The sequence below is a fragment of the Schistocerca gregaria genome, chromosome 2, assembly GCF_023897955.1.
Source record: "Schistocerca gregaria isolate iqSchGreg1 chromosome 2, iqSchGreg1.2, whole genome shotgun sequence".
Taxonomy (NCBI): domain Eukaryota; kingdom Metazoa; phylum Arthropoda; class Insecta; order Orthoptera; family Acrididae; genus Schistocerca; species Schistocerca gregaria.
The window spans coordinates 810,533,876-810,560,092 of record NC_064921.1 but is presented as its reverse complement, the minus strand read 5'-3'; the positions used below and the strand labels follow the sequence as shown (position 1 = coordinate 810,560,092).

General features: G+C 54.4%; 60 non-coding genes across 60 annotated transcripts; 48 read left to right on the top strand and 12 right to left on the bottom strand.

Moving 5' to 3' along the window:
- Nucleotides 1–443: 443 nt before the first annotated feature.
- Nucleotides 444–515, bottom strand: Trnag-ucc (transfer RNA glycine (anticodon UCC)). The gene has a single exon. It is a non-coding gene; the product is annotated as a tRNA-Gly (tRNA).
- A 341-nt stretch (nucleotides 516–856) lies between these two features.
- Trnag-gcc (transfer RNA glycine (anticodon GCC)) lies at nucleotides 857–927 on the top strand. The gene has a single exon. It is a non-coding gene; the product is annotated as a tRNA-Gly (tRNA).
- A 381-nt stretch (nucleotides 928–1,308) lies between these two features.
- On the top strand, nucleotides 1,309–1,381 carry Trnam-cau (transfer RNA methionine (anticodon CAU)). The gene has a single exon. It is a non-coding gene; the product is annotated as a tRNA-Met (tRNA).
- A 296-nt stretch (nucleotides 1,382–1,677) lies between these two features.
- Nucleotides 1,678–1,749, top strand: Trnae-uuc (transfer RNA glutamic acid (anticodon UUC)). The gene has a single exon. It is a non-coding gene; the product is annotated as a tRNA-Glu (tRNA).
- A 198-nt stretch (nucleotides 1,750–1,947) lies between these two features.
- Trnai-aau (transfer RNA isoleucine (anticodon AAU)) lies at nucleotides 1,948–2,021 on the top strand. Its single transcript has one exon. It is a non-coding gene; the product is annotated as a tRNA-Ile (tRNA).
- Nucleotides 2,022–2,622: 601 nt separating this feature from the next.
- On the bottom strand, nucleotides 2,623–2,694 carry Trnag-ucc (transfer RNA glycine (anticodon UCC)). Its single transcript has one exon. It is a non-coding gene; the product is annotated as a tRNA-Gly (tRNA).
- Nucleotides 2,695–3,033: 339 nt separating this feature from the next.
- On the top strand, nucleotides 3,034–3,104 carry Trnag-gcc (transfer RNA glycine (anticodon GCC)). The gene has a single exon. It is a non-coding gene; the product is annotated as a tRNA-Gly (tRNA).
- Nucleotides 3,105–3,485: 381 nt separating this feature from the next.
- On the top strand, nucleotides 3,486–3,558 carry Trnam-cau (transfer RNA methionine (anticodon CAU)). The gene has a single exon. It is a non-coding gene; the product is annotated as a tRNA-Met (tRNA).
- A 296-nt stretch (nucleotides 3,559–3,854) lies between these two features.
- Trnak-uuu (transfer RNA lysine (anticodon UUU)) lies at nucleotides 3,855–3,926 on the top strand. Its single transcript has one exon. It is a non-coding gene; the product is annotated as a tRNA-Lys (tRNA).
- A 198-nt stretch (nucleotides 3,927–4,124) lies between these two features.
- On the top strand, nucleotides 4,125–4,198 carry Trnai-aau (transfer RNA isoleucine (anticodon AAU)). The gene has a single exon. It is a non-coding gene; the product is annotated as a tRNA-Ile (tRNA).
- A 601-nt stretch (nucleotides 4,199–4,799) lies between these two features.
- Trnag-ucc (transfer RNA glycine (anticodon UCC)) lies at nucleotides 4,800–4,871 on the bottom strand. The gene has a single exon. It is a non-coding gene; the product is annotated as a tRNA-Gly (tRNA).
- A 339-nt stretch (nucleotides 4,872–5,210) lies between these two features.
- Trnag-gcc (transfer RNA glycine (anticodon GCC)) lies at nucleotides 5,211–5,281 on the top strand. Its single transcript has one exon. It is a non-coding gene; the product is annotated as a tRNA-Gly (tRNA).
- Nucleotides 5,282–5,662: 381 nt separating this feature from the next.
- On the top strand, nucleotides 5,663–5,735 carry Trnam-cau (transfer RNA methionine (anticodon CAU)). Its single transcript has one exon. It is a non-coding gene; the product is annotated as a tRNA-Met (tRNA).
- Nucleotides 5,736–6,031: 296 nt separating this feature from the next.
- Trnae-uuc (transfer RNA glutamic acid (anticodon UUC)) lies at nucleotides 6,032–6,103 on the top strand. Its single transcript has one exon. It is a non-coding gene; the product is annotated as a tRNA-Glu (tRNA).
- Nucleotides 6,104–6,301: 198 nt separating this feature from the next.
- Nucleotides 6,302–6,375, top strand: Trnai-aau (transfer RNA isoleucine (anticodon AAU)). Its single transcript has one exon. It is a non-coding gene; the product is annotated as a tRNA-Ile (tRNA).
- Nucleotides 6,376–6,976: 601 nt separating this feature from the next.
- Trnag-ucc (transfer RNA glycine (anticodon UCC)) lies at nucleotides 6,977–7,048 on the bottom strand. The gene has a single exon. It is a non-coding gene; the product is annotated as a tRNA-Gly (tRNA).
- A 341-nt stretch (nucleotides 7,049–7,389) lies between these two features.
- Trnag-gcc (transfer RNA glycine (anticodon GCC)) lies at nucleotides 7,390–7,460 on the top strand. Its single transcript has one exon. It is a non-coding gene; the product is annotated as a tRNA-Gly (tRNA).
- Nucleotides 7,461–7,841: 381 nt separating this feature from the next.
- Nucleotides 7,842–7,914, top strand: Trnam-cau (transfer RNA methionine (anticodon CAU)). The gene has a single exon. It is a non-coding gene; the product is annotated as a tRNA-Met (tRNA).
- Nucleotides 7,915–8,210: 296 nt separating this feature from the next.
- Nucleotides 8,211–8,282, top strand: Trnae-uuc (transfer RNA glutamic acid (anticodon UUC)). The gene has a single exon. It is a non-coding gene; the product is annotated as a tRNA-Glu (tRNA).
- A 198-nt stretch (nucleotides 8,283–8,480) lies between these two features.
- On the top strand, nucleotides 8,481–8,554 carry Trnai-aau (transfer RNA isoleucine (anticodon AAU)). Its single transcript has one exon. It is a non-coding gene; the product is annotated as a tRNA-Ile (tRNA).
- Nucleotides 8,555–9,155: 601 nt separating this feature from the next.
- On the bottom strand, nucleotides 9,156–9,227 carry Trnag-ucc (transfer RNA glycine (anticodon UCC)). The gene has a single exon. It is a non-coding gene; the product is annotated as a tRNA-Gly (tRNA).
- A 341-nt stretch (nucleotides 9,228–9,568) lies between these two features.
- Nucleotides 9,569–9,639, top strand: Trnag-gcc (transfer RNA glycine (anticodon GCC)). Its single transcript has one exon. It is a non-coding gene; the product is annotated as a tRNA-Gly (tRNA).
- Nucleotides 9,640–10,020: 381 nt separating this feature from the next.
- On the top strand, nucleotides 10,021–10,093 carry Trnam-cau (transfer RNA methionine (anticodon CAU)). Its single transcript has one exon. It is a non-coding gene; the product is annotated as a tRNA-Met (tRNA).
- Nucleotides 10,094–10,389: 296 nt separating this feature from the next.
- Nucleotides 10,390–10,461, top strand: Trnae-uuc (transfer RNA glutamic acid (anticodon UUC)). The gene has a single exon. It is a non-coding gene; the product is annotated as a tRNA-Glu (tRNA).
- A 198-nt stretch (nucleotides 10,462–10,659) lies between these two features.
- Trnai-aau (transfer RNA isoleucine (anticodon AAU)) lies at nucleotides 10,660–10,733 on the top strand. Its single transcript has one exon. It is a non-coding gene; the product is annotated as a tRNA-Ile (tRNA).
- Nucleotides 10,734–11,334: 601 nt separating this feature from the next.
- On the bottom strand, nucleotides 11,335–11,406 carry Trnag-ucc (transfer RNA glycine (anticodon UCC)). The gene has a single exon. It is a non-coding gene; the product is annotated as a tRNA-Gly (tRNA).
- A 339-nt stretch (nucleotides 11,407–11,745) lies between these two features.
- On the top strand, nucleotides 11,746–11,816 carry Trnag-gcc (transfer RNA glycine (anticodon GCC)). Its single transcript has one exon. It is a non-coding gene; the product is annotated as a tRNA-Gly (tRNA).
- Nucleotides 11,817–12,197: 381 nt separating this feature from the next.
- Trnam-cau (transfer RNA methionine (anticodon CAU)) lies at nucleotides 12,198–12,270 on the top strand. The gene has a single exon. It is a non-coding gene; the product is annotated as a tRNA-Met (tRNA).
- A 296-nt stretch (nucleotides 12,271–12,566) lies between these two features.
- Trnak-uuu (transfer RNA lysine (anticodon UUU)) lies at nucleotides 12,567–12,638 on the top strand. The gene has a single exon. It is a non-coding gene; the product is annotated as a tRNA-Lys (tRNA).
- Nucleotides 12,639–12,836: 198 nt separating this feature from the next.
- Trnai-aau (transfer RNA isoleucine (anticodon AAU)) lies at nucleotides 12,837–12,910 on the top strand. The gene has a single exon. It is a non-coding gene; the product is annotated as a tRNA-Ile (tRNA).
- A 601-nt stretch (nucleotides 12,911–13,511) lies between these two features.
- Nucleotides 13,512–13,583, bottom strand: Trnag-ucc (transfer RNA glycine (anticodon UCC)). Its single transcript has one exon. It is a non-coding gene; the product is annotated as a tRNA-Gly (tRNA).
- Nucleotides 13,584–13,922: 339 nt separating this feature from the next.
- On the top strand, nucleotides 13,923–13,993 carry Trnag-gcc (transfer RNA glycine (anticodon GCC)). The gene has a single exon. It is a non-coding gene; the product is annotated as a tRNA-Gly (tRNA).
- Nucleotides 13,994–14,374: 381 nt separating this feature from the next.
- On the top strand, nucleotides 14,375–14,447 carry Trnam-cau (transfer RNA methionine (anticodon CAU)). Its single transcript has one exon. It is a non-coding gene; the product is annotated as a tRNA-Met (tRNA).
- A 296-nt stretch (nucleotides 14,448–14,743) lies between these two features.
- On the top strand, nucleotides 14,744–14,815 carry Trnae-uuc (transfer RNA glutamic acid (anticodon UUC)). Its single transcript has one exon. It is a non-coding gene; the product is annotated as a tRNA-Glu (tRNA).
- A 198-nt stretch (nucleotides 14,816–15,013) lies between these two features.
- Trnai-aau (transfer RNA isoleucine (anticodon AAU)) lies at nucleotides 15,014–15,087 on the top strand. Its single transcript has one exon. It is a non-coding gene; the product is annotated as a tRNA-Ile (tRNA).
- A 601-nt stretch (nucleotides 15,088–15,688) lies between these two features.
- On the bottom strand, nucleotides 15,689–15,760 carry Trnag-ucc (transfer RNA glycine (anticodon UCC)). Its single transcript has one exon. It is a non-coding gene; the product is annotated as a tRNA-Gly (tRNA).
- Nucleotides 15,761–16,101: 341 nt separating this feature from the next.
- On the top strand, nucleotides 16,102–16,172 carry Trnag-gcc (transfer RNA glycine (anticodon GCC)). The gene has a single exon. It is a non-coding gene; the product is annotated as a tRNA-Gly (tRNA).
- A 381-nt stretch (nucleotides 16,173–16,553) lies between these two features.
- Trnam-cau (transfer RNA methionine (anticodon CAU)) lies at nucleotides 16,554–16,626 on the top strand. The gene has a single exon. It is a non-coding gene; the product is annotated as a tRNA-Met (tRNA).
- Nucleotides 16,627–16,922: 296 nt separating this feature from the next.
- Nucleotides 16,923–16,994, top strand: Trnae-uuc (transfer RNA glutamic acid (anticodon UUC)). The gene has a single exon. It is a non-coding gene; the product is annotated as a tRNA-Glu (tRNA).
- Nucleotides 16,995–17,192: 198 nt separating this feature from the next.
- Trnai-aau (transfer RNA isoleucine (anticodon AAU)) lies at nucleotides 17,193–17,266 on the top strand. The gene has a single exon. It is a non-coding gene; the product is annotated as a tRNA-Ile (tRNA).
- Nucleotides 17,267–17,867: 601 nt separating this feature from the next.
- On the bottom strand, nucleotides 17,868–17,939 carry Trnag-ucc (transfer RNA glycine (anticodon UCC)). Its single transcript has one exon. It is a non-coding gene; the product is annotated as a tRNA-Gly (tRNA).
- Nucleotides 17,940–18,280: 341 nt separating this feature from the next.
- Trnag-gcc (transfer RNA glycine (anticodon GCC)) lies at nucleotides 18,281–18,351 on the top strand. Its single transcript has one exon. It is a non-coding gene; the product is annotated as a tRNA-Gly (tRNA).
- Nucleotides 18,352–18,732: 381 nt separating this feature from the next.
- Nucleotides 18,733–18,805, top strand: Trnam-cau (transfer RNA methionine (anticodon CAU)). Its single transcript has one exon. It is a non-coding gene; the product is annotated as a tRNA-Met (tRNA).
- Nucleotides 18,806–19,101: 296 nt separating this feature from the next.
- Nucleotides 19,102–19,173, top strand: Trnae-uuc (transfer RNA glutamic acid (anticodon UUC)). Its single transcript has one exon. It is a non-coding gene; the product is annotated as a tRNA-Glu (tRNA).
- A 198-nt stretch (nucleotides 19,174–19,371) lies between these two features.
- Trnai-aau (transfer RNA isoleucine (anticodon AAU)) lies at nucleotides 19,372–19,445 on the top strand. The gene has a single exon. It is a non-coding gene; the product is annotated as a tRNA-Ile (tRNA).
- A 601-nt stretch (nucleotides 19,446–20,046) lies between these two features.
- Nucleotides 20,047–20,118, bottom strand: Trnag-ucc (transfer RNA glycine (anticodon UCC)). The gene has a single exon. It is a non-coding gene; the product is annotated as a tRNA-Gly (tRNA).
- A 341-nt stretch (nucleotides 20,119–20,459) lies between these two features.
- Trnag-gcc (transfer RNA glycine (anticodon GCC)) lies at nucleotides 20,460–20,530 on the top strand. The gene has a single exon. It is a non-coding gene; the product is annotated as a tRNA-Gly (tRNA).
- Nucleotides 20,531–20,911: 381 nt separating this feature from the next.
- On the top strand, nucleotides 20,912–20,984 carry Trnam-cau (transfer RNA methionine (anticodon CAU)). Its single transcript has one exon. It is a non-coding gene; the product is annotated as a tRNA-Met (tRNA).
- A 296-nt stretch (nucleotides 20,985–21,280) lies between these two features.
- Nucleotides 21,281–21,352, top strand: Trnae-uuc (transfer RNA glutamic acid (anticodon UUC)). Its single transcript has one exon. It is a non-coding gene; the product is annotated as a tRNA-Glu (tRNA).
- Nucleotides 21,353–21,550: 198 nt separating this feature from the next.
- Trnai-aau (transfer RNA isoleucine (anticodon AAU)) lies at nucleotides 21,551–21,624 on the top strand. Its single transcript has one exon. It is a non-coding gene; the product is annotated as a tRNA-Ile (tRNA).
- A 601-nt stretch (nucleotides 21,625–22,225) lies between these two features.
- Trnag-ucc (transfer RNA glycine (anticodon UCC)) lies at nucleotides 22,226–22,297 on the bottom strand. Its single transcript has one exon. It is a non-coding gene; the product is annotated as a tRNA-Gly (tRNA).
- Nucleotides 22,298–22,638: 341 nt separating this feature from the next.
- On the top strand, nucleotides 22,639–22,709 carry Trnag-gcc (transfer RNA glycine (anticodon GCC)). The gene has a single exon. It is a non-coding gene; the product is annotated as a tRNA-Gly (tRNA).
- A 381-nt stretch (nucleotides 22,710–23,090) lies between these two features.
- Nucleotides 23,091–23,163, top strand: Trnam-cau (transfer RNA methionine (anticodon CAU)). The gene has a single exon. It is a non-coding gene; the product is annotated as a tRNA-Met (tRNA).
- Nucleotides 23,164–23,459: 296 nt separating this feature from the next.
- On the top strand, nucleotides 23,460–23,531 carry Trnae-uuc (transfer RNA glutamic acid (anticodon UUC)). The gene has a single exon. It is a non-coding gene; the product is annotated as a tRNA-Glu (tRNA).
- Nucleotides 23,532–23,729: 198 nt separating this feature from the next.
- Nucleotides 23,730–23,803, top strand: Trnai-aau (transfer RNA isoleucine (anticodon AAU)). Its single transcript has one exon. It is a non-coding gene; the product is annotated as a tRNA-Ile (tRNA).
- Nucleotides 23,804–24,404: 601 nt separating this feature from the next.
- On the bottom strand, nucleotides 24,405–24,476 carry Trnag-ucc (transfer RNA glycine (anticodon UCC)). Its single transcript has one exon. It is a non-coding gene; the product is annotated as a tRNA-Gly (tRNA).
- Nucleotides 24,477–24,817: 341 nt separating this feature from the next.
- On the top strand, nucleotides 24,818–24,888 carry Trnag-gcc (transfer RNA glycine (anticodon GCC)). The gene has a single exon. It is a non-coding gene; the product is annotated as a tRNA-Gly (tRNA).
- Nucleotides 24,889–25,269: 381 nt separating this feature from the next.
- Nucleotides 25,270–25,342, top strand: Trnam-cau (transfer RNA methionine (anticodon CAU)). The gene has a single exon. It is a non-coding gene; the product is annotated as a tRNA-Met (tRNA).
- Nucleotides 25,343–25,638: 296 nt separating this feature from the next.
- On the top strand, nucleotides 25,639–25,710 carry Trnae-uuc (transfer RNA glutamic acid (anticodon UUC)). Its single transcript has one exon. It is a non-coding gene; the product is annotated as a tRNA-Glu (tRNA).
- A 198-nt stretch (nucleotides 25,711–25,908) lies between these two features.
- Trnai-aau (transfer RNA isoleucine (anticodon AAU)) lies at nucleotides 25,909–25,982 on the top strand. The gene has a single exon. It is a non-coding gene; the product is annotated as a tRNA-Ile (tRNA).
- Nucleotides 25,983–26,217: the final 235 nt, after the last annotated feature.

The following is a 26,217-nucleotide window of genomic DNA, read 5'->3' as shown; positions in this document are numbered from 1 at the left end:
ACACTGGTTCTCAACCGATAAAGAGAAAATGAAAGGAAATGTCCGATTGCCGATGCGTAACAACTTTGGCCCTTGTCAGTACTTGGGCGGGTGAGTGCATCGGAACACAGGGTACTGTTGGCAGTTTTACTTCGTATTTTTCTTTCTCCTTTATTTTCGGAGCCACAGCCCGATTCGGTCATGGAGACGCCACCGTGAAATGAAGGGGCGTGCCGTGTGTCCATCGCCTCGCCTCGCCTCTCCTTACCTCTCTCAGTCGTTTCTCGTGCTTGTTGTTTTGATATAGGCCGATTTGAGAGCGTCAGCTCTCGCGTCAGCCGAGCAAAGTCGAGACAAGTTGAGACACACTACAGGCTGGTCTGCAGCGAGTAACAGGGAGGGGAAAAAAACATTAATTTCAAGGCGCGTGGCAAAAGTACTCAAACGCGAAATTAAAAGCCTGCTGCGGTGGCCGGGAATCGAACCCGGATCAACTGCTTGGAAGGCAACTATGCTGACCATTACACCACCACCGCACAAGCGAGCGCCCCGGCGCCGCACTGTGTCGGCTTCCCGCCTGTCGGCAGCGGCCGAAGGTGGTGGTACCTGGCAGGCGCATTTCGAGGTAGGCTAGGGGAGCACATCCAGACGCATTCGGACAGCATATCCGCGCACATTTCGCATCCTTTGGCAAGAGTCGGCTCCGGCGACGCAAGAGTACCCAGAGGATCGCGTTCTGGCGGCGATTTTAAGCAGTACAGTGCAGGGTTCAGCGTCTGCAGCATCTTCTCGACAGAATGCTATGGCGCTTGACGACAGTCCCACTTTCCCTCAAGACAACTGCTCGGGAAGCAGCGCGAAGTTGCTACCGCCCGGAGCATCGGTGGTTCAGTGGTAGAATGCTCGCCTGCCACGCGGGCGGCCCGGGTTCGATTCCCGGCCGATGCATCATTTTGCTTTTCCCGCGGTAATGCTGCCGTGTGGCTTGCGCGCTTTACATGCACGATCCACAAGAATGTATAGCTGGATTCCTTTGAGAAGAACCGAGAACGCAGCACTAGCGGGTCCCCACTGGGACGCTCGCATCATGTTCTACAGACTAGCGTCGGCCTGGCCTCACAAGTTGCTGTGTCCAGGTGCCTCCGAGGCACTGAACTTTAACGACAAGGAGTGCTGCCTATCGTTGCAAAAGCTGCAGCAACACCGCAATCAACTGGGCCGGCAATGCACGTGTAGCAAACAGAACACGTTATCCAGGAAGTACAGTGTCTTCACGTCTAACATTGGGTGTGGTACTTACCCAGCTTCCAGGACAAACGCTTCACCGGTGCCTCGGTAGCGCAGTAGGCAGCGCGTAAGTCTCATAATCTTAAGGTCGTGAGTTCGATCCTCACCCGGGGCATTTAATTTTCTGTGACCGATGGTGGTGCTGTTGCTAGGACCCCAATTTATTTCTTGTTTGTTATCCACAACGCTTCAGCGGGAAAATGTTTACTTCCTGTTATTGCTACTTACAGCTTCCCTTTTCCTCTTCTCCCAGCAGAGCATGAAGCCAAAAGCATTGCTCTGAGACGTTTGAGGTGCGCGCCTTGCCAGTCAGCATGCGCAAAGATGCTCGCAAAGAGAGATGGGCGCCGACGCGGGAATCGGCACGAAATGGGCCAAGGGGCCGTCCGAACCGTCGAATAAATGCACACATCCGGTGTGGTCTAGTGGCTAGGATACCTGGCTTTCACCCAGGAGGCCCGGGTTCGATTCCCGGTACCGGAACGGAATTTTTTCCACACTAATCGTGACGAGTTTGAGCTGTCAGAGCTGCCGTTTCCCGTCCTGCGAGCAATATAGCTACTGCTTCGTGACAGTCAGCAGGATATAGACGAGGGAAGCAGACACACGACTGCCATAGAAATGGTGTATGGCTTCATGCCACACGGTTCCAGCGTAGGGCTGAGCAACTGCATCTGTCGAGGCCCGTTAGCTCAGTTGGTTAGAGCGTCGTGCTAATAACGCGAAGGTCGTGGGTTCGATCCCCCCACGGGCCACTACGCTTTTACTACTACGAAAAGGCAGCGCCGATTTCAGCTGGCGAGTGTGATGACCAAAAGATCATCACCCTGCGTGGAAGTTGACAGAGGTTCCGAACCCGACCTGTCGGGAAGCGCTACAGCATTCACTCGCCAATGGCCATAGTGTGCTCAATACACTGGTTCTCAACCGATAAAGAGAAAATGAAAGGAAATGTCCGATTGCCGATGCGTAACAACTTTGGCCCTTGTCAGTACTTGGGCGGGTGAGTGCATCGGAACACAGGGTACTGTTGGCAGTTTTACTTCGTATTTTTCTTTCTCCTTTATTTTCGGAGCCACAGCCCGATTCGGTCATGGAGACGCCACCGTGAAATGAAGGGGCGTGCCGTGTGTCCATCGCCTCGCCTCGCCTCTCCTTACCTCTCTCAGTCGTTTCTCGTGCTTGTTGTTTTGATATAGGCCGATTTGAGAGCGTCAGCTCTCGCGTCAGCCGAGCAAAGTCGAGACAAGTCGAGACACACTACAGGCTGGTCTGCAGCGAGTAACAGGGAGGGGAAAAAAACATTAATTTCAAGGCGCGTGGCAAAAGTACTCAAACGCGAAATTAAAAGCCTGCTGCGGTGGCCGGGAATCGAACCCGGATCAACTGCTTGGAAGGCAACTATGCTGACCATTACACCACCACCCCAAGCGAGGGCCCCGGCGCCGCACTGTGTCGGCTTCCCGCCTGTCGGCAGCGGCCGAAGGTGGTGGTACCTGGCAGGCGCATTTCGAGGTAGGCTAGGGGAGCACATCCAGACGCATTCGGACAGCATATCCGCGCACATTTCGCATCCTTTGGCAAGAGTCGGCTCCGGCGACGCAAGAGTACCCAGAGGATCGCGTTCTGGCGGCGATTTTAAGCAGTACAGTGCAGGGTTCAGCGTCTGCAGCATCTTCTCGACAGAATGCTATGGCGCTTGACGACAGTCCCACTTTCCCTCAAGACAACTGCTCGGGAAGCAGCGCGAAGTTGCTACCGCCCGGAGCATCGGTGGTTCAGTGGTAGAATGCTCGCCTGCCACGCGGGCGGCCCGGGTTCGATTCCCGGCCGATGCATCATTTTGCTTTTCCCGCGGTAATGCTGCCGTGTGGCTTGCGCGCTTTACATGCACGATCCACAAGAATGTATAGCTGGATTCCTTTGAGAAGAACCGAGAACGCAGCACTAGCGGGTCCCCACTGGGACGCTCGCATCATGTTCTACAGACTAGCGTCGGCCTGGCCTCACAAGTTGCTGTGTCCAGGTGCCTCCGAGGCACTGAACTTTAACGACAAGGAGTGCTGCCTATCGTTGCAAAAGCTGCAGCAACACCGCAATCAACTGGGCCGGCAATGCACGTGTAGCAAACAGAACACGTTATCCAGGAAGTACAGTGTCTTCACGTCTAACATTGGGTGTGGTACTTACCCAGCTTCCAGGACAAACGCTTCACCGGTGCCTCGGTAGCGCAGTAGGCAGCGCGTAAGTCTCATAATCTTAAGGTCGTGAGTTCGATCCTCACCCGGGGCATTTAATTTTCTGTGACCGATGGTGGTGCTGTTGCTAGGACCCCAATTTATTTCTTGTTTGTTATCCACAACGCTTCAGCGGGAAAATGTTTACTTCCTGTTATTGCTACTTACAGCTTCCCTTTTCCTCTTCTCCCAGCAGAGCATGAAGCCAAAAGCATTGCTCTGAGACGTTTGAGGTGCGCGCCTTGCCAGTCAGCATGCGCAAAGATGCTCGCAAAGAGAGATGGGCGCCGACGCGGGAATCGGCACGAAATGGGCCAAGGGGCCGTCCGAACCGTCGAAGAAATGCACACATCCGGTGTGGTCTAGTGGCTAGGATACCTGGCTTTTACCCAGGAGGCCCGGGTTCGATTCCCGGTACCGGAACGGAATTTTTTCCACACTAATCGTGACGAGTTTGAGCTGTCAGAGCTGCCGTTCCCCGTCCTGCGAGCAATATAGCTACTGCTTCGTGACAGTCAGCAGGATATAGACGAGGGAAGCAGACACACGACTGCCATAGAAATGGTGTATGGCTTCATGCCACACGGTTCCAGCGTAGGGCTGAGCAACTGCATCTGTCGAGGCCCGTTAGCTCAGTTGGTTAGAGCGTCGTGCTAATAACGCGAAGGTCGTGGGTTCGATCCCCCCACGGGCCACTACGCTTTTACTACTACGAAAAGGCAGCGCCGATTTCAGCTGGCGAGTGTGATGACCAAAAGATCATCACCCTGCGTGGAAGTTGACAGAGGTTCCGAACCCGACCTGTCGGGAAGCGCTACAGCATTCACTCGCCAATGGCCATAGTGTGCTCAATACACTGGTTCTCAACCGATAAAGAGAAAATGAAAGGAAATGTCCGATTGCCGATGCGTAACAACTTTGGCCCTTGTCAGTACTTGGGCGGGTGAGTGCATCGGAACACAGGGTACTGTTGGCAGTTTTACTTCGTATTTTTCTTTCTCCTTTATTTTCGGAGCCACAGCCCGATTCGGTCATGGAGACGCCACCGTGAAATGAAGGGGCGTGCCGTGTGTCCATCGCCTCGCCTCGCCTCTCCTTACCTCTCTCAGTCGTTTCTCGTGCTTGTTGTTTTGATATAGGCCGATTTGAGAGCGTCAGCTCTCGCGTCAGCCGAGCAAAGTCGAGACAAGTCGAGACACACTACAGGCTGGTCTGCAGCGAGTAACAGGGAGGGGAAAAAAACATTAATTTCAAGGCGCGTGGCAAAAGTACTCAAACGCGAAATTAAAAGCCTGCTGCGGTGGCCGGGAATCGAACCCGGATCAACTGCTTGGAAGGCAACTATGCTGACCATTACACCACCACCCCAAGCGAGGGCCCCGGCGCCGCACTGTGTCGGCTTCCCGCCTGTCGGCAGCGGCCGAAGGTGGTGGTACCTGGCAGGCGCATTTCGAGGTAGGCTAGGGGAGCACATCCAGACGCATTCGGACAGCATATCCGCGCACATTTCGCATCCTTTGGCAAGAGTCGGCTCCGGCGACGCAAGAGTACCCAGAGGATCGCGTTCTGGCGGCGATTTTAAGCAGTACAGTGCAGGGTTCAGCGTCTGCAGCATCTTCTCGACAGAATGCTATGGCGCTTGACGACAGTCCCACTTTCCCTCAAGACAACTGCTCGGGAAGCAGCGCGAAGTTGCTACCGCCCGGAGCATCGGTGGTTCAGTGGTAGAATGCTCGCCTGCCACGCGGGCGGCCCGGGTTCGATTCCCGGCCGATGCATCATTTTGCTTTTCCCGCGGTAATGCTGCCGTGTGGCTTGCGCGCTTTACATGCACGATCCACAAGAATGTATAGCTGGATTCCTTTGAGAAGAACCGAGAACGCAGCACTAGCGGGTCCCCACTGGGACGCTCGCATCATGTTCTACAGACTAGCGTCGGCCTGGCCTCACAAGTTGCTGTGTCCAGGTGCCTCCGAGGCACTGAACTTTAACGACAAGGAGTGCTGCCTATCGTTGCAAAAGCTGCAGCAACACCGCAATCAACTGGGCCGGCAATGCACGTGTAGCAAACAGAACACGTTATCCAGGAAGTACAGTGTCTTCACGTCTAACATTGGGTGTGGTACTTACCTAGCTTCCAGGACAAACGCTTCACCGGTGCCTCGGTAGCGCAGTAGGCAGCGCGTAAGTCTCATAATCTTAAGGTCGTGAGTTCGATCCTCACCCGGGGCATTTAATTTTCTGTGACCGATGGTGGTGCTGTTGCTAGGACCCCAATTTATTTCTTGTTTGTTATCCACAACGCTTCAGCGGGAAAATGTTTACTTCCTGTTATTGCTACTTACAGCTTCCCTTTTCCTCTTCTCCCAGCAGAGCATGAAGCCAAAAGCATTGCTCTGAGACGTTTGAGGTGCGCGCCTTGCCAGTCAGCATGCGCAAAGATGCTCGCAAAGAGAGATGGGCGCCGACGCGGGAATCGGCACGAAATGGGCCAAGGGGCCGTCCGAACCGTCGAATAAATGCACACATCCGGTGTGGTCTAGTGGCTAGGATACCTGGCTTTCACCCAGGAGGCCCGGGTTCGATTCCCGGTACCGGAACGGAATTTTTTCCACACTAATCGTGACGAGTTTGAGCTGTCAGAGCTGCCGTTTCCCGTCCTGCGAGCAATATAGCTACTGCTTCGTGACAGTCAGCAGGATATAGACGAGGGAAGCAGACACACGACTGCCATAGAAATGGTGTATGGCTTCATGCCACACGGTTCCAGCGTAGGGCTGAGCAACTGCATCTGTCGAGGCCCGTTAGCTCAGTTGGTTAGAGCGTCGTGCTAATACCGCGAAGGTCGTGGGTTCGATCCCCCCACGGGCCACTACGCTTTTACTACTACGAAAAGGCAGCGCCGATTTCAGCTGGCGAGTGTGATGACCAAAAGATCATCACCCTGCGTGGAAGTTGACAGAGGTTCCGAACCCGACCTGTCGGGAAGCGCTACAGCATTCACTCGCCAATGGCCATAGTGTGCTCAATACACTGGTTCTCAACCGATAAAGAGAAAATGAAAGGAAATGTCCGATTGCCGATGCGTAACAACTTTGGCCCTTGTCAGTACTTGGGCGGGTGAGTGCATCGGAACACAGGGTACTGTTGGCAGTTTTACTTCGTATTTTTCTTTCTCCTTTATTTTCGGAGCCACAGCCCGATTCGGTCATGGAGACGCCACCGTGAAATGAAGGGGCGTGCCGTGTGTCCATCGCCTCGCCTCGCCTCTCCTTACCTCTCTCAGTCGTTTCTCGTGCTTGTTGTTTTGATATAGGCCGATTTGAGAGCGTCAGCTCTCGCGTCAGCCGAGCAAAGTCGAGACAAGTCGAGACACACTACAGGCTGGTCTGCAGCGAGTAACAGGGAGGGGAAAAAAACATTAATTTCAAGGCGCGTGGCAAAAGTACTCAAACGCGAAATTAAAAGCCTGCTGCGGTGGCCGGGAATCGAACCCGGATCAACTGCTTGGAAGGCAACTATGCTGACCATTACACCACCACCGCACAAGCGAGCGCCCCGGCGCCGCACTGTGTCGGCTTCCCGCCTGTCGGCAGCGGCCGAAGGTGGTGGTACCTGGCAGGCGCATTTCGAGGTAGGCTAGGGGAGCACATCCAGACGCATTCGGACAGCATATCCGCGCACATTTCGCATCCTTTGGCAAGAGTCGGCTCCGGCGACGCAAGAGTACCCAGAGGATCGCGTTCTGGCGGCGATTTTAAGCAGTACAGTGCAGGGTTCAGCGTCTGCAGCATCTTCTCGACAGAATGCTATGGCGCTTGACGACAGTCCCACTTTCCCTCAAGACAACTGCTCGGGAAGCAGCGCGAAGTTGCTACCGCCCGGAGCATCGGTGGTTCAGTGGTAGAATGCTCGCCTGCCACGCGGGCGGCCCGGGTTCGATTCCCGGCCGATGCATCATTTTGCTTTTCCCGCGGTAATGCTGCCGTGTGGCTTGCGCGCTTTACATGCACGATCCACAAGAATGTATAGCTGGATTCCTTTGAGAAGAACCGAGAACGCAGCACTAGCGGGTCCCCACTGGGACGCTCGCATCATGTTCTACAGACTAGCGTCGGCCTGGCCTCACAAGTTGCTGTGTCCAGGTGCCTCCGAGGCACTGAACTTTAACGACAAGGAGTGCTGCCTATCGTTGCAAAAGCTGCAGCAACACCGCAATCAACTGGGCCGGCAATGCACGTGTAGCAAACAGAACACGTTATCCAGGAAGTACAGTGTCTTCACGTCTAACATTGGGTGTGGTACTTACCCAGCTTCCAGGACAAACGCTTCACCGGTGCCTCGGTAGCGCAGTAGGCAGCGCGTAAGTCTCATAATCTTAAGGTCGTGAGTTCGATCCTCACCCGGGGCATTTAATTTTCTGTGACCGATGGTGGTGCTGTTGCTAGGAACCCAATTTATTTCTTGTTTGTTATCCACAACGCTTCAGCGGGAAAATGTTTACTTCCTGTTATTGCTACTTACAGCTTCCCTTTTCCTCTTCTCCCAGCAGAGCATGAAGCCAAAAGCATTGCTCTGAGACGTTTGAGGTGCGCGCCTTGCCAGTCAGCATGCGCAAAGATGCTCGCAAAGAGAGATGGGCGCCGACGCGGGAATCGGCACGAAATGGGCCAAGGGGCCGTCCGAACCGTCGAAGAAATGCACACATCCGGTGTGGTCTAGTGGCTAGGATACCTGGCTTTCACCCAGGAGGCCCGGGTTCGATTCCCGGTACCGGAACGGAATTTTTTCCACACTAATCGTGACGAGTTTGAGCTGTCAGAGCTGCCGTTTCCCGTCCTGCGAGCAATATAGCTACTGCTTCGTGACAGTCAGCAGGATATAGACGAGGGAAGCAGACACACGACTGCCATAGAAATGGTGTATGGCTTCATGCCACACGGTTCCAGCGTAGGGCTGAGCAACTGCATCTGTCGAGGCCCGTTAGCTCAGTTGGTTAGAGCGTCGTGCTAATAACGCGAAGGTCGTGGGTTCGATCCCCCCACGGGCCACTACGCTTTTACTACTACGAAAAGGCAGCGCCGATTTCAGCTGGCGAGTGTGATGACCAAAAGATCATCACCCTGCGTGGAAGTTGACAGAGGTTCCGAACCCGACCTGTCGGGAAGCGCTACAGCATTCACTCGCCAATGGCCATAGTGTGCTCAATACACTGGTTCTCAACCGATAAAGAGAAAATGAAAGGAAATGTCCGATTGCCGATGCGTAACAACTTTGGCCCTTGTCAGTACTTGGGCGGGTGAGTGCATCGGAACACAGGGTACTGTTGGCAGTTTTACTTCGTATTTTTCTTTCTCCTTTATTTTCGGAGCCACAGCCCGATTCGGTCATGGAGACGCCACCGTGAAATGAAGGGGCGTGCCGTGTGTCCATCGCCTCGCCTCGCCTCTCCTTACCTCTCTCAGTCGTTTCTCGTGCTTGTTGTTTTGATATAGGCCGATTTGAGAGCGTCAGCTCTCGCGTCAGCCGAGCAAAGTCGAGACAAGTTGAGACACACTACAGGCTGGTCTGCAGCGAGTAACAGGGAGGGGAAAAAAACATTAATTTCAAGGCGCGTGGCAAAAGTACTCAAACGCGAAATTAAAAGCCTGCTGCGGTGGCCGGGAATCGAACCCGGATCAACTGCTTGGAAGGCAACTATGCTGACCATTACACCACCACCGCACAAGCGAGCGCCCCGGCGCCGCACTGTGTCGGCTTCCCGCCTGTCGGCAGCGGCCGAAGGTGGTGGTACCTGGCAGGCGCATTTCGAGGTAGGCTAGGGGAGCACATCCAGACGCATTCGGACAGCATATCCGCGCACATTTCGCATCCTTTGGCAAGAGTCGGCTCCGGCGACGCAAGAGTACCCAGAGGATCGCGTTCTGGCGGCGATTTTAAGCAGTACAGTGCAGGGTTCAGCGTCTGCAGCATCTTCTCGACAGAATGCTATGGCGCTTGACGACAGTCCCACTTTCCCTCAAGACAACTGCTCGGGAAGCAGCGCGAAGTTGCTACCGCCCGGAGCATCGGTGGTTCAGTGGTAGAATGCTCGCCTGCCACGCGGGCGGCCCGGGTTCGATTCCCGGCCGATGCATCATTTTGCTTTTCCCGCGGTAATGCTGCCGTGTGGCTTGCGCGCTTTACATGCACGATCCACAAGAATGTATAGCTGGATTCCTTTGAGAAGAACCGAGAACGCAGCACTAGCGGGTCCCCACTGGGACGCTCGCATCATGTTCTACAGACTAGCGTCGGCCTGGCCTCACAAGTTGCTGTGTCCAGGTGCCTCCGAGGCACTGAACTTTAACGACAAGGAGTGCTGCCTATCGTTGCAAAAGCTGCAGCAACACCGCAATCAACTGGGCCGGCAATGCACGTGTAGCAAACAGAACACGTTATCCAGGAAGTACAGTGTCTTCACGTCTAACATTGGGTGTGGTACTTACCCAGCTTCCAGGACAAACGCTTCACCGGTGCCTCGGTAGCGCAGTAGGCAGCGCGTAAGTCTCATAATCTTAAGGTCGTGAGTTCGATCCTCACCCGGGGCATTTAATTTTCTGTGACCGATGGTGGTGCTGTTGCTAGGACCCCAATTTATTTCTTGTTTGTTATCCACAACGCTTCAGCGGGAAAATGTTTACTTCCTGTTATTGCTACTTACAGCTTCCCTTTTCCTCTTCTCCCAGCAGAGCATGAAGCCAAAAGCATTGCTCTGAGACGTTTGAGGTGCGCGCCTTGCCAGTCAGCATGCGCAAAGATGCTCGCAAAGAGAGATGGGCGCCGACGCGGGAATCGGCACGAAATGGGCCAAGGGGCCGTCCGAACCGTCGAATAAATGCACACATCCGGTGTGGTCTAGTGGCTAGGATACCTGGCTTTCACCCAGGAGGCCCGGGTTCGATTCCCGGTACCGGAACGGAATTTTTTCCACACTAATCGTGACGAGTTTGAGCTGTCAGAGCTGCCGTTTCCCGTCCTGCGAGCAATATAGCTACTGCTTCGTGACAGTCAGCAGGATATAGACGAGGGAAGCAGACACACGACTGCCATAGAAATGGTGTATGGCTTCATGCCACACGGTTCCAGCGTAGGGCTGAGCAACTGCATCTGTCGAGGCCCGTTAGCTCAGTTGGTTAGAGCGTCGTGCTAATAACGCGAAGGTCGTGGGTTCGATCCCCCCACGGGCCACTACGCTTTTACTACTACGAAAAGGCAGCGCCGATTTCAGCTGGCGAGTGTGATGACCAAAAGATCATCACCCTGCGTGGAAGTTGACAGAGGTTCCGAACCCGACCTGTCGGGAAGCGCTACAGCATTCACTCGCCAATGGCCATAGTGTGCTCAATACACTGGTTCTCAACCGATAAAGAGAAAATGAAAGGAAATGTCCGATTGCCGATGCGTAACAACTTTGGCCCTTGTCAGTACTTGGGCGGGTGAGTGCATCGGAACACAGGGTACTGTTGGCAGTTTTACTTCGTATTTTTCTTTCTCCTTTATTTTCGGAGCCACAGCCCGATTCGGTCATGGAGACGCCACCGTGAAATGAAGGGGCGTGCCGTGTGTCCATCGCCTCGCCTCGCCTCTCCTTACCTCTCTCAGTCGTTTCTCGTGCTTGTTGTTTTGATATAGGCCGATTTGAGAGCGTCAGCTCTCGCGTCAGCCGAGCAAAGTCGAGACAAGTCGAGACACACTACAGGCTGGTCTGCAGCGAGTAACAGGGAGGGGAAAAAAACATTAATTTCAAGGCGCGTGGCAAAAGTACTCAAACGCGAAATTAAAAGCCTGCTGCGGTGGCCGGGAATCGAACCCGGATCAACTGCTTGGAAGGCAACTATGCTGACCATTACACCACCACCCCAAGCGAGGGCCCCGGCGCCGCACTGTGTCGGCTTCCCGCCTGTCGGCAGCGGCCGAAGGTGGTGGTACCTGGCAGGCGCATTTCGAGGTAGGCTAGGGGAGCACATCCAGACGCATTCGGACAGCATATCCGCGCACATTTCGCATCCTTTGGCAAGAGTCGGCTCCGGCGACGCAAGAGTACCCAGAGGATCGCGTTCTGGCGGCGATTTTAAGCAGTACAGTGCAGGGTTCAGCGTCTGCAGCATCTTCTCGACAGAATGCTATGGCGCTTGACGACAGTCCCACTTTCCCTCAAGACAACTGCTCGGGAAGCAGCGCGAAGTTGCTACCGCCCGGAGCATCGGTGGTTCAGTGGTAGAATGCTCGCCTGCCACGCGGGCGGCCCGGGTTCGATTCCCGGCCGATGCATCATTTTGCTTTTCCCGCGGTAATGCTGCCGTGTGGCTTGCGCGCTTTACATGCACGATCCACAAGAATGTATAGCTGGATTCCTTTGAGAAGAACCGAGAACGCAGCACTAGCGGGTCCCCACTGGGACGCTCGCATCATGTTCTACAGACTAGCGTCGGCCTGGCCTCACAAGTTGCTGTGTCCAGGTGCCTCCGAGGCACTGAACTTTAACGACAAGGAGTGCTGCCTATCGTTGCAAAAGCTGCAGCAACACCGCAATCAACTGGGCCGGCAATGCACGTGTAGCAAACAGAACACGTTATCCAGGAAGTACAGTGTCTTCACGTCTAACATTGGGTGTGGTACTTACCCAGCTTCCAGGACAAACGCTTCACCGGTGCCTCGGTAGCGCAGTAGGCAGCGCGTAAGTCTCATAATCTTAAGGTCGTGAGTTCGATCCTCACCCGGGGCATTTAATTTTCTGTGACCGATGGTGGTGCTGTTGCTAGGACCCCAATTTATTTCTTGTTTGTTATCCACAACGCTTCAGCGGGAAAATGTTTACTTCCTGTTATTGCTACTTACAGCTTCCCTTTTCCTCTTCTCCCAGCAGAGCATGAAGCCAAAAGCATTGCTCTGAGACGTTTGAGGTGCGCGCCTTGCCAGTCAGCATGCGCAAAGATGCTCGCAAAGAGAGATGGGCGCCGACGCGGGAATCGGCACGAAATGGGCCAAGGGGCCGTCCGAACCGTCGAAGAAATGCACACATCCGGTGTGGTCTAGTGGCTAGGATACCTGGCTTTTACCCAGGAGGCCCGGGTTCGATTCCCGGTACCGGAACGGAATTTTTTCCACACTAATCGTGACGAGTTTGAGCTGTCAGAGCTGCCGTTTCCCGTCCTGCGAGCAATATAGCTACTGCTTCGTGACAGTCAGCAGGATATAGACGAGGGAAGCAGACACACGACTGCCATAGAAATGGTGTATGGCTTCATGCCACACGGTTCCAGCGTAGGGCTGAGCAACTGCATCTGTCGAGGCCCGTTAGCTCAGTTGGTTAGAGCGTCGTGCTAATAACGCGAAGGTCGTGGGTTCGATCCCCCCACGGGCCACTACGCTTTTACTACTACGAAAAGGCAGCGCCGATTTCAGCTGGCGAGTGTGATGACCAAAAGATCATCACCCTGCGTGGAAGTTGACAGAGGTTCCGAACCCGACCTGTCGGGAAGCGCTACAGCATTCACTCGCCAATGGCCATAGTGTGCTCAATACACTGGTTCTCAACCGATAAAGAGAAAATGAAAGGAAATGTCCGATTGCCGATGCGTAACAACTTTGGCCCTTGTCAGTACTTGGGCGGGTGAGTGCATCGGAACACAGGGTACTGTTGGCAGTTTTACTTCGTATTTTTCTTTCTCCTTTATTTTCGGAGCCACAGCCCGATTCGGTCATGGAGACGCCACCGTGAAATGAAGGGGCGTGCCGTGTGTCCATCGCCTCGCCTCGCCTCTCCTTACCTCTCTCAGTCGTTTCTCGTGCTTGTTGTTTTGATATAGGCCGATTTGAGAGCGTCAGCTCTCGCGTCAGCCGAGCAAAGTCGAGACAAGTCGAGACACACTACAGGCTGGTCTGCAGCGAGTAACAGGGAGGGGAAAAAAACATTAATTTCAAGGCGCGTGGCAAAAGTACTCAAACGCGAAATTAAAAGCCTGCTGCGGTGGCCGGGAATCGAACCCGGATCAACTGCTTGGAAGGCAACTATGCTGACCATTACACCACCACCCCAAGCGAGGGCCCCGGCGCCGCACTGTGTCGGCTTCCCGCCTGTCGGCAGCGGCCGAAGGTGGTGGTACCTGGCAGGCGCATTTCGAGGTAGGCTAGCGGAGCACATCCAGACGCATTCGGACAGCATATCCGCGCACATTTCGCATCCTTTGGCAAGAGTCGGCTCCGGCGACGCAAGAGTACCCAGAGGATCGCGTTCTGGCGGCGATTTTAAGCAGTACAGTGCAGGGTTCAGCGTCTGCAGCATCTTCTCGACAGAATGCTATGGCGCTTGACGACAGTCCCACTTTCCCTCAAGACAACTGCTCGGGAAGCAGCGCGAAGTTGCTACCGCCCGGAGCATCGGTGGTTCAGTGGTAGAATGCTCGCCTGCCACGCGGGCGGCCCGGGTTCGATTCCCGGCCGATGCATCATTTTGCTTTTCCCGCGGTAATGCTGCCGTGTGGCTTGCGCGCTTTACATGCACGATCCACAAGAATGTATAGCTGGATTCCTTTGAGAAGAACCGAGAACGCAGCACTAGCGGGTCCCCACTGGGACGCTCGCATCATGTTCTACAGACTAGCGTCGGCCTGGCCTCACAAGTTGCTGTGTCCAGGTGCCTCCGAGGCACTGAACTTTAACGACAAGGAGTGCTGCCTATCGTTGCAAAAGCTGCAGCAACACCGCAATCAACTGGGCCGGCAATGCACGTGTAGCAAACAGAACACGTTATCCAGGAAGTACAGTGTCTTCACGTCTAACATTGGGTGTGGTACTTACCTAGCTTCCAGGACAAACGCTTCACCGGTGCCTCGGTAGCGCAGTAGGCAGCGCGTAAGTCTCATAATCTTAAGGTCGTGAGTTCGATCCTCACCCGGGGCATTTAATTTTCTGTGACCGATGGTGGTGCTGTTGCTAGGACCCCAATTTATTTCTTGTTTGTTATCCACAACGCTTCAGCGGGAAAATGTTTACTTCCTGTTATTGCTACTTACAGCTTCCCTTTTCCTCTTCTCCCAGCAGAGCATGAAGCCAAAAGCATTGCTCTGAGACGTTTGAGGTGCGCGCCTTGCCAGTCAGCATGCGCAAAGATGCTCGCAAAGAGAGATGGGCGCCGACGCGGGAATCGGCACGAAATGGGCCAAGGGGCCGTCCGAACCGTCGAATAAATGCACACATCCGGTGTGGTCTAGTGGCTAGGATACCTGGCTTTCACCCAGGAGGCCCGGGTTCGATTCCCGGTACCGGAACGGAATTTTTTCCACACTAATCGTGACGAGTTTGAGCTGTCAGAGCTGCCGTTTCCCGTCCTGCGAGCAATATAGCTACTGCTTCGTGACAGTCAGCAGGATATAGACGAGGGAAGCAGACACACGACTGCCATAGAAATGGTGTATGGCTTCATGCCACACGGTTCCAGCGTAGGGCTGAGCAACTGCATCTGTCGAGGCCCGTTAGCTCAGTTGGTTAGAGCGTCGTGCTAATACCGCGAAGGTCGTGGGTTCGATCCCCCCACGGGCCACTACGCTTTTACTACTACGAAAAGGCAGCGCCGATTTCAGCTGGCGAGTGTGATGACCAAAAGATCATCACCCTGCGTGGAAGTTGACAGAGGTTCCGAACCCGACCTGTCGGGAAGCGCTACAGCATTCACTCGCCAATGGCCATAGTGTGCTCAATACACTGGTTCTCAACCGATAAAGAGAAAATGAAAGGAAATGTCCGATTGCCGATGCGTAACAACTTTGGCCCTTGTCAGTACTTGGGCGGGTGAGTGCATCGGAACACAGGGTACTGTTGGCAGTTTTACTTCGTATTTTTCTTTCTCCTTTATTTTCGGAGCCACAGCCCGATTCGGTCATGGAGACGCCACCGTGAAATGAAGGGGCGTGCCGTGTGTCCATCGCCTCGCCTCGCCTCTCCTTACCTCTCTCAGTCGTTTCTCGTGCTTGTTGTTTTGATATAGGCCGATTTGAGAGCGTCAGCTCTCGCGTCAGCCGAGCAAAGTCGAGACAAGTCGAGACACACTACAGGCTGGTCTGCAGCGAGTAACAGGGAGGGGAAAAAAACATTAATTTCAAGGCGCGTGGCAAAAGTACTCAAACGCGAAATTAAAAGCCTGCTGCGGTGGCCGGGAATCGAACCCGGATCAACTGCTTGGAAGGCAACTATGCTGACCATTACACCACCACCGCACAAGCGAGCGCCCCGGCGCCGCACTGTGTCGGCTTCCCGCCTGTCGGCAGCGGCCGAAGGTGGTGGTACCTGGCAGGCGCATTTCGAGGTAGGCTAGGGGAGCACATCCAGACGCATTCGGACAGCATATCCGCGCACATTTCGCATCCTTTGGCAAGAGTCGGCTCCGGCGACGCAAGAGTACCCAGAGGATCGCGTTCTGGCGGCGATTTTAAGCAGTACAGTGCAGGGTTCAGCGTCTGCAGCATCTTCTCGACAGAATGCTATGGCGCTTGACGACAGTCCCACTTTCCCTCAAGACAACTGCTCGGGAAGCAGCGCGAAGTTGCTACCGCCCGGAGCATCGGTGGTTCAGTGGTAGAATGCTCGCCTGCCACGCGGGCGGCCCGGGTTCGATTCCCGGCCGATGCATCATTTTGCTTTTCCCGCGGTAATGCTGCCGTGTGGCTTGCGCGCTTTACATGCACGATCCACAAGAATGTATAGCTGGATTCCTTTGAGAAGAACCGAGAACGCAGCACTAGCGGGTCCCCACTGGGACGCTCGCATCATGTTCTACAGACTAGCGTCGGCCTGGCCTCACAAGTTGCTGTGTCCAGGTGCCTCCGAGGCACTGAACTTTAACGACAAGGAGTGCTGCCTATCGTTGCAAAAGCTGCAGCAACACCGCAATCAACTGGGCCGGCAATGCACGTGTAGCAAACAGAACACGTTATCCAGGAAGTACAGTGTCTTCACGTCTAACATTGGGTGTGGTACTTACCCAGCTTCCAGGACAAACGCTTCACCGGTGCCTCGGTAGCGCAGTAGGCAGCGCGTAAGTCTCATAATCTTAAGGTCGTGAGTTCGATCCTCACCCGGGGCATTTAATTTTCTGTGACCGATGGTGGTGCTGTTGCTAGGAACCCAATTTATTTCTTGTTTGTTATCCACAACGCTTCAGCGGGAAAATGTTTACTTCCTGTTATTGCTACTTACAGCTTCCCTTTTCCTCTTCTCCCAGCAGAGCATGAAGCCAAAAGCATTGCTCTGAGACGTTTGAGGTGCGCGCCTTGCCAGTCAGCATGCGCAAAGATGCTCGCAAAGAGAGATGGGCGCCGACGCGGGAATCGGCACGAAATGGGCCAAGGGGCCGTCCGAACCGTCGAAGAAATGCACACATCCGGTGTGGTCTAGTGGCTAGGATACCTGGCTTTCACCCAGGAGGCCCGGGTTCGATTCCCGGTACCGGAACGGAATTTTTTCCACACTAATCGTGACGAGTTTGAGCTGTCAGAGCTGCCGTTTCCCGTCCTGCGAGCAATATAGCTACTGCTTCGTGACAGTCAGCAGGATATAGACGAGGGAAGCAGACACACGACTGCCATAGAAATGGTGTATGGCTTCATGCCACACGGTTCCAGCGTAGGGCTGAGCAACTGCATCTGTCGAGGCCCGTTAGCTCAGTTGGTTAGAGCGTCGTGCTAATAACGCGAAGGTCGTGGGTTCGATCCCCCCACGGGCCACTACGCTTTTACTACTACGAAAAGGCAGCGCCGATTTCAGCTGGCGAGTGTGATGACCAAAAGATCATCACCCTGCGTGGAAGTTGACAGAGGTTCCGAACCCGACCTGTCGGGAAGCGCTACAGCATTCACTCGCCAATGGCCATAGTGTGCTCAATACACTGGTTCTCAACCGATAAAGAGAAAATGAAAGGAAATGTCCGATTGCCGATGCGTAACAACTTTGGCCCTTGTCAGTACTTGGGCGGGTGAGTGCATCGGAACACAGGGTACTGTTGGCAGTTTTACTTCGTATTTTTCTTTCTCCTTTATTTTCGGAGCCACAGCCCGATTCGGTCATGGAGACGCCACCGTGAAATGAAGGGGCGTGCCGTGTGTCCATCGCCTCGCCTCGCCTCTCCTTACCTCTCTCAGTCGTTTCTCGTGCTTGTTGTTTTGATATAGGCCGATTTGAGAGCGTCAGCTCTCGCGTCAGCCGAGCAAAGTCGAGACAAGTCGAGACACACTACAGGCTGGTCTGCAGCGAGTAACAGGGAGGGGAAAAAAACATTAATTTCAAGGCGCGTGGCAAAAGTACTCAAACGCGAAATTAAAAGCCTGCTGCGGTGGCCGGGAATCGAACCCGGATCAACTGCTTGGAAGGCAACTATGCTGACCATTACACCACCACCGCACAAGCGAGCGCCCCGGCGCCGCACTGTGTCGGCTTCCCGCCTGTCGGCAGCGGCCGAAGGTGGTGGTACCTGGCAGGCGCATTTCGAGGTAGGCTAGGGGAGCACATCCAGACGCATTCGGACAGCATATCCGCGCACATTTCGCATCCTTTGGCAAGAGTCGGCTCCGGCGACGCAAGAGTACCCAGAGGATCGCGTTCTGGCGGCGATTTTAAGCAGTACAGTGCAGGGTTCAGCGTCTGCAGCATCTTCTCGACAGAATGCTATGGCGCTTGACGACAGTCCCACTTTCCCTCAAGACAACTGCTCGGGAAGCAGCGCGAAGTTGCTACCGCCCGGAGCATCGGTGGTTCAGTGGTAGAATGCTCGCCTGCCACGCGGGCGGACCGGGTTCGATTCCCGGCCGATGCATCATTTTGCTTTTCCCGCGGTAATGCTGCCGTGTGGCTTGCGCGCTTTACATGCACGATCCACAAGAATGTATAGCTGGATTCCTTTGAGAAGAACCGAGAACGCAGCACTAGCGGGTCCCCACTGGGACGCTCGCATCATGTTCTACAGACTAGCGTCGGCCTGGCCTCACAAGTTGCTGTGTCCAGGTGCCTCCGAGGCACTGAACTTTAACGACAAGGAGTGCTGCCTATCGTTGCAAAAGCTGCAGCAACACCGCAATCAACTGGGCCGGCAATGCACGTGTAGCAAACAGAACACGTTATCCAGGAAGTACAGTGTCTTCACGTCTAACATTGGGTGTGGTACTTACCCAGCTTCCAGGACAAACGCTTTACCGGTGCCTCGGTAGCGCAGTAGGCAGCGCGTAAGTCTCATAATCTTAAGGTCGTGAGTTCGATCCTCACCCGGGGCATTTAATTTTCTGTGACCGATGGTGGTGCTGTTGCTAGGACCCCAATTTATTTCTTGTTTGTTATCCACAACGCTTCAGCGGGAAAATGTTTACTTCCTGTTATTGCTACTTACAGCTTCCCTTTTCCTCTTCTCCCAGCAGAGCATGAAGCCAAAAGCATTGCTCTGAGACGTTTGAGGTGCGCGCCTTGCCAGTCAGCATGCGCAAAGATGCTCGCAAAGAGAGATGGGCGCCGACGCGGGAATCGGCACGAAATGGGCCAAGGGGCCGTCCGAACCGTCGAAGAAATGCACACATCCGGTGTGGTCTAGTGGCTAGGATACCTGGCTTTCACCCAGGAGGCCCGGGTTCGATTCCCGGTACCGGAACGGAATTTTTTCCACACTAATCGTGACGAGTTTGAGCTGTCAGAGCTGCCGTTTCCCGTCCTGCGAGCAATATAGCTACTGCTTCGTGACAGTCAGCAGGATATAGACGAGGGAAGCAGACACACGACTGCCATAGAAATGGTGTATGGCTTCATGCCACACGGTTCCAGCGTAGGGCTGAGCAACTGCATCTGTCGAGGCCCGTTAGCTCAGTTGGTTAGAGCGTCGTGCTAATAACGCGAAGGTCGTGGGTTCGATCCCCCCACGGGCCACTACGCTTTTACTACTACGAAAAGGCAGCGCCGATTTCAGCTGGCGAGTGTGATGACCAAAAGATCATCACCCTGCGTGGAAGTTGACAGAGGTTCCGAACCCGACCTGTCGGGAAGCGCTACAGCATTCACTCGCCAATGGCCATAGTGTGCTCAATACACTGGTTCTCAACCGATAAAGAGAAAATGAAAGGAAATGTCCGATTGCCGATGCGTAACAACTTTGGCCCTTGTCAGTACTTGGGCGGGTGAGTGCATCGGAACACAGGGTACTGTTGGCAGTTTTACTTCGTATTTTTCTTTCTCCTTTATTTTCGGAGCCACAGCCCGATTCGGTCATGGAGACGCCACCGTGAAATGAAGGGGCGTGCCGTGTGTCCATCGCCTCGCCTCGCCTCTCCTTACCTCTCTCAGTCGTTTCTCGTGCTTGTTGTTTTGATATAGGCCGATTTGAGAGCGTCAGCTCTCGCGTCAGCCGAGCAAAGTCGAGACAAGTCGAGACACACTACAGGCTGGTCTGCAGCGAGTAACAGGGAGGGGAAAAAAACATTAATTTCAAGGCGCGTGGCAAAAGTACTCAAACGCGAAATTAAAAGCCTGCTGCGGTGGCCGGGAATCGAACCCGGATCAACTGCTTGGAAGGCAACTATGCTGACCATTACACCACCACCGCACAAGCGAGCGCCCCGGCGCCGCACTGTGTCGGCTTCCCGCCTGTCGGCAGCGGCCGAAGGTGGTGGTACCTGGCAGGCGCATTTCGAGGTAGGCTAGGGGAGCACATCCAGACGCATTCGGACAGCATATCCGCGCACATTTCGCATCCTTTGGCAAGAGTCGGCTCCGGCGACGCAAGAGTACCCAGAGGATCGCGTTCTGGCGGCGATTTTAAGCAGTACAGTGCAGGGTTCAGCGTCTGCAGCATCTTCTCGACAGAATGCTATGGCGCTTGACGACAGTCCCACTTTCCCTCAAGACAACTGCTCGGGAAGCAGCGCGAAGTTGCTACCGCCCGGAGCATCGGTGGTTCAGTGGTAGAATGCTCGCCTGCCACGCGGGCGGCCCGGGTTCGATTCCCGGCCGATGCATCATTTTGCTTTTCCCGCGGTAATGCTGCCGTGTGGCTTGCGCGCTTTACATGCACGATCCACAAGAATGTATAGCTGGATTCCTTTGAGAAGAACCGAGAACGCAGCACTAGCGGGTCCCCACTAGGACGCTCGCATCATGTTCTACAGACTAGCGTCGGCCTGGCCTCACAAGTTGCTGTGTCCAGGTGCCTCCGAGGCACTGAACTTTAACGACAAGGAGTGCTGCCTATCGTTGCAAAAGCTGCAGCAACACCGCAATCAACTGGGCCGGCAATGCACGTGTAGCAAACAGAACACGTTATCCAGGAAGTACAGTGTCTTCACGTCTAACATTGGGTGTGGTACTTACCCAGCTTCCAGGACAAACGCTTCACCGGTGCCTCGGTAGCGCAGTAGGCAGCGCGTAAGTCTCATAATCTTAAGGTCGTGAGTTCGATCCTCACCCGGGGCATTTAATTTTCTGTGACCGATGGTGGTGCTGTTGCTAGGACCCCAATTTATTTCTTGTTTGTTATCCACAACGCTTCAGCGGGAAAATGTTTACTTCCTGTTATTGCTACTTACAGCTTCCCTTTTCCTCTTCTCCCAGCAGAGCATGAAGCCAAAAGCATTGCTCTGAGACGTTTGAGGTGCGCGCCTTGCCAGTCAGCATGCGCAAAGATGCTCGCAAAGAGAGATGGGCGCCGACGCGGGAATCGGCACGAAATGGGCCAAGGGGCCGTCCGAACCGTCGAAGAAATGCACACATCCGGTGTGGTCTAGTGGCTAGGATACCTGGCTTTCACCCAGGAGGCCCGGGTTCGATTCCCGGTACCGGAACGGAATTTTTTCCACACTAATCGTGACGAGTTTGAGCTGTCAGAGCTGCCGTTTCCCGTCCTGCGAGCAATATAGCTACTGCTTCGTGACAGTCAGCAGGATATAGACGAGGGAAGCAGACACACGACTGCCATAGAAATGGTGTATGGCTTCATGCCACACGGTTCCAGCGTAGGGCTGAGCAACTGCATCTGTCGAGGCCCGTTAGCTCAGTTGGTTAGAGCGTCGTGCTAATAACGCGAAGGTCGTGGGTTCGATCCCCCCACGGGCCACTACGCTTTTACTACTACGAAAAGGCAGCGCCGATTTCAGCTGGCGAGTGTGATGACCAAAAGATCATCACCCTGCGTGGAAGTTGACAGAGGTTCCGAACCCGACCTGTCGGGAAGCGCTACAGCATTCACTCGCCAATGGCCATAGTGTGCTCAATACACTGGTTCTCAACCGATAAAGAGAAAATGAAAGGAAATGTCCGATTGCCGATGCGTAACAACTTTGGCCCTTGTCAGTACTTGGGCGGGTGAGTGCATCGGAACACAGGGTACTGTTGGCAGTTTTACTTCGTATTTTTCTTTCTCCTTTATTTTCGGAGCCACAGCCCGATTCGGTCATGGAGACGCCACCGTGAAATGAAGGGGCGTGCCGTGTGTCCATCGCCTCGCCTCGCCTCTCCTTACCTCTCTCAGTCGTTTCTCGTGCTTGTTGTTTTGATATAGGCCGATTTGAGAGCGTCAGCTCTCGCGTCAGCCGAGCAAAGTCGAGACAAGTCGAGACACACTACAGGCTGGTCTGCAGCGAGTAACAGGGAGGGGAAAAAAACATTAATTTCAAGGCGCGTGGCAAAAGTACTCAAACGCGAAATTAAAAGCCTGCTGCGGTGGCCGGGAATCGAACCCGGATCAACTGCTTGGAAGGCAACTATGCTGACCATTACACCACCACCGCACAAGCGAGCGCCCCGGCGCCGCACTGTGTCGGCTTCCCGCCTGTCGGCAGCGGCCGAAGGTGGTGGTACCTGGCAGGCGCATTTCGAGGTAGGCTAGGGGAGCACATCCAGACGCATTCGGACAGCATATCCGCGCACATTTCGCATCCTTTGGCAAGAGTCGGCTCCGGCGACGCAAGAGTACCCAGAGGATCGCGTTCTGGCGGCGATTTTAAGCAGTACAGTGCAGGGTTCAGCGTCTGCAGCATCTTCTCGACAGAATGCTATGGCGCTTGACGACAGTCCCACTTTCCCTCAAGACAACTGCTCGGGAAGCAGCGCGAAGTTGCTACCGCCCGGAGCATCGGTGGTTCAGTGGTAGAATGCTCGCCTGCCACGCGGGCGGCCCGGGTTCGATTCCCGGCCGATGCATCATTTTGCTTTTCCCGCGGTAATGCTGCCGTGTGGCTTGCGCGCTTTACATGCACGATCCACAAGAATGTATAGCTGGATTCCTTTGAGAAGAACCGAGAACGCAGCACTAGCGGGTCCCCACTGGGACGCTCGCATCATGTTCTACAGACTAGCGTCGGCCTGGCCTCACAAGTTGCTGTGTCCAGGTGCCTCCGAGGCACTGAACTTTAACGACAAGGAGTGCTGCCTATCGTTGCAAAAGCTGCAGCAACACCGCAATCAACTGGGCCGGCAATGCACGTGTAGCAAACAGAACACGTTATCCAGGAAGTACAGTGTCTTCACGTCTAACATTGGGTGTGGTACTTACCCAGCTTCCAGGACAAACGCTTCACCGGTGCCTCGGTAGCGCAGTAGGCAGCGCGTAAGTCTCATAATCTTAAGGTCGTGAGTTCGATCCTCACCCGGGGCATTTAATTTTCTGTGACCGATGGTGGTGCTGTTGCTAGGACCCCAATTTATTTCTTGTTTGTTATCCACAACGCTTCAGCGGGAAAATGTTTACTTCCTGTTATTGCTACTTACAGCTTCCCTTTTCCTCTTCTCCCAGCAGAGCATGAAGCCAAAAGCATTGCTCTGAGACGTTTGAGGTGCGCGCCTTGCCAGTCAGCATGCGCAAAGATGCTCGCAAAGAGAGATGGGCGCCGACGCGGGAATCGGCACGAAATGGGCCAAGGGGCCGTCCGAACCGTCGAAGAAATGCACACATCCGGTGTGGTCTAGTGGCTAGGATACCTGGCTTTCACCCAGGAGGCCCGGGTTCGATTCCCGGTACCGGAACGGAATTTTTTCCACACTAATCGTGACGAGTTTGAGCTGTCAGAGCTGCCGTTTCCCGTCCTGCGAGCAATATAGCTACTGCTTCGTGACAGTCAGCAGGATATAGACGAGGGAAGCAGACACACGACTGCCATAGAAATGGTGTATGGCTTCATGCCACACGGTTCCAGCGTAGGGCTGAGCAACTGCATCTGTCGAGGCCCGTTAGCTCAGTTGGTTAGAGCGTCGTGCTAATAACGCGAAGGTCGTGGGTTCGATCCCCCCACGTGCCACTACGCTTTTACTACTACGAAAAGGCAGCGCCGATTTCAGCTGGCGAGTGTGATGACCAAAAGATCATCACCCTGCGTGGAAGTTGACAGAGGTTCCGAACCCGACCTGTCGGGAAGCGCTACAGCATTCACTCGCCAATGGCCATAGTGTGCTCAATACACTGGTTCTCAACCGATAAAGAGAAAATGAAAGGAAATGTCCGATTGCCGATGCGTAACAACTTTGGCCCTTGTCAGTACTTGGGCGGGTGAGTGCATCGGAACACAGGGTACTGTTGGCAGTTTTACTTCGTATTTTTCTTTCTCCTTTATTTTCGGAGCCACAGCCCGATTCGGTCATGGAGACGCCACCGTGAAATGAAGGGGCGTGCCGTGTGTCCATCGCCTCGCCTCGCCTCTCCTTACCTCTCTCAGTCGTTTCTCGTGCTTGTTGTTTTGATATAGGCCGATTTGAGAGCGTCAGCTCTCGCGTCAGCCGAGCAAAGTCGAGACAAGTCGAGACACACTACAGGCTGGTCTGCAGCGAGTAACAGGGAGGGGAAAAAAACATTAATTTCAAGGCGCGTGGCAAAAGTACTCAAACGCGAAATTAAAAGCCTGCTGCGGTGGCCGGGAATCGAACCCGGATCAACTGCTTGGAAGGCAACTATGCTGACCATTACACCACCACCGCACAAGCGAGCGCCCCGGCGCCGCACTGTGTCGGCTTCCCGCCTGTCGGCAGCGGCCGAAGGTGGTGGTACCTGGCAGGCGCATTTCGAGGTAGGCTAGGGGAGCACATCCAGACGCATTCGGACAGCATATCCGCGCACATTTCGCATCCTTTGGCAAGAGTCGGCTCCGGCGACGCAAGAGTACCCAGAGGATCGCGTTCTGGCGGCGATTTTAAGCAGTACAGTGCAGGGTTCAGCGTCTGCAGCATCTTCTCGACAGAATGCTATGGCGCTTGACGACAGTCCCACTTTCCCTCAAGACAACTGCTCGGGAAGCAGCGCGAAGTTGCTACCGCCCGGAGCATCGGTGGTTCAGTGGTAGAATGCTCGCCTGCCACGCGGGCGGCCCGGGTTCGATTCCCGGCCGATGCATCATTTTGCTTTTCCCGCGGTAATGCTGCCGTGTGGCTTGCGCGCTTTACATGCACGATCCACAAGAATGTATAGCTGGATTCCTTTGAGAAGAACCGAGAACGCAGCACTAGCGGGTCCCCACTGGGACGCTCGCATCATGTTCTACAGACTAGCGTCGGCCTGGCCTCACAAGTTGCTGTGTCCAGGTGCCTCCGAGGCACTGAACTTTAACGACAAGGAGTGCTGCCTATCGTTGCAAAAGCTGCAGCAACACCGCAATCAACTGGGCCGGCAATGCACGTGTAGCAAACAGAACACGTTATCCAGGAAGTACAGTGTCTTCACGTCTAACATTGGGTGTGGTACTTACCCAGCTTCCAGGACAAACGCTTCACCGGTGCCTCGGTAGCGCAGTAGGCAGCGCGTAAGTCTCATAATCTTAAGGTCGTGAGTTCGATCCTCACCCGGGGCATTTAATTTTCTGTGACCGATGGTGGTGCTGTTGCTAGGACCCCAATTTATTTCTTGTTTGTTATCCACAACGCTTCAGCGGGAAAATGTTTACTTCCTGTTATTGCTACTTACAGCTTCCCTTTTCCTCTTCTCCCAGCAGAGCATGAAGCCAAAAGCATTGCTCTGAGACGTTTGAGGTGCGCGCCTTGCCAGTCAGCATGCGCAAAGATGCTCGCAAAGAGAGATGGGCGCCGACGCGGGAATCGGCACGAAATGGGCCAAGGGGCCGTCCGAACCGTCGAAGAAATGCACACATCCGGTGTGGTCTAGTGGCTAGGATACCTGGCTTTCACCCAGGAGGCCCGGGTTCGATTCCCGGTACCGGAACGGAATTTTTTCCACACTAATCGTGACGAGTTTGAGCTGTCAGAGCTGCCGTTTCCCGTCCTGCGAGCAATATAGCTACTGCTTCGTGACAGTCAGCAGGATATAGACGAGGGAAGCAGACACACGACTGCCATAGAAATGGTGTATGGCTTCATGCCACACGGTTCCAGCGTAGGGCTGAGCAACTGCATCTGTCGAGGCCCGTTAGCTCAGTTGGTTAGAGCGTCGTGCTAATAACGCGAAGGTCGTGGGTTCGATCCCCCCACGGGCCACTACGCTTTTACTACTACGAAAAGGCAGCGCCGATTTCAGCTGGCGAGTGTGATGACCAAAAGATCATCACCCTGCGTGGAAGTTGACAGAGGTTCCGAACCCGACCTGTCGGGAAGCGCTACAGCATTCACTCGCCAATGGCCATAGTGTGCTCAATACACTGGTTCTCAACCGATAAAGAGAAAATGAAAGGAAATGTCCGATTGCCGATGCGTAACAACTTTGGCCCTTGTC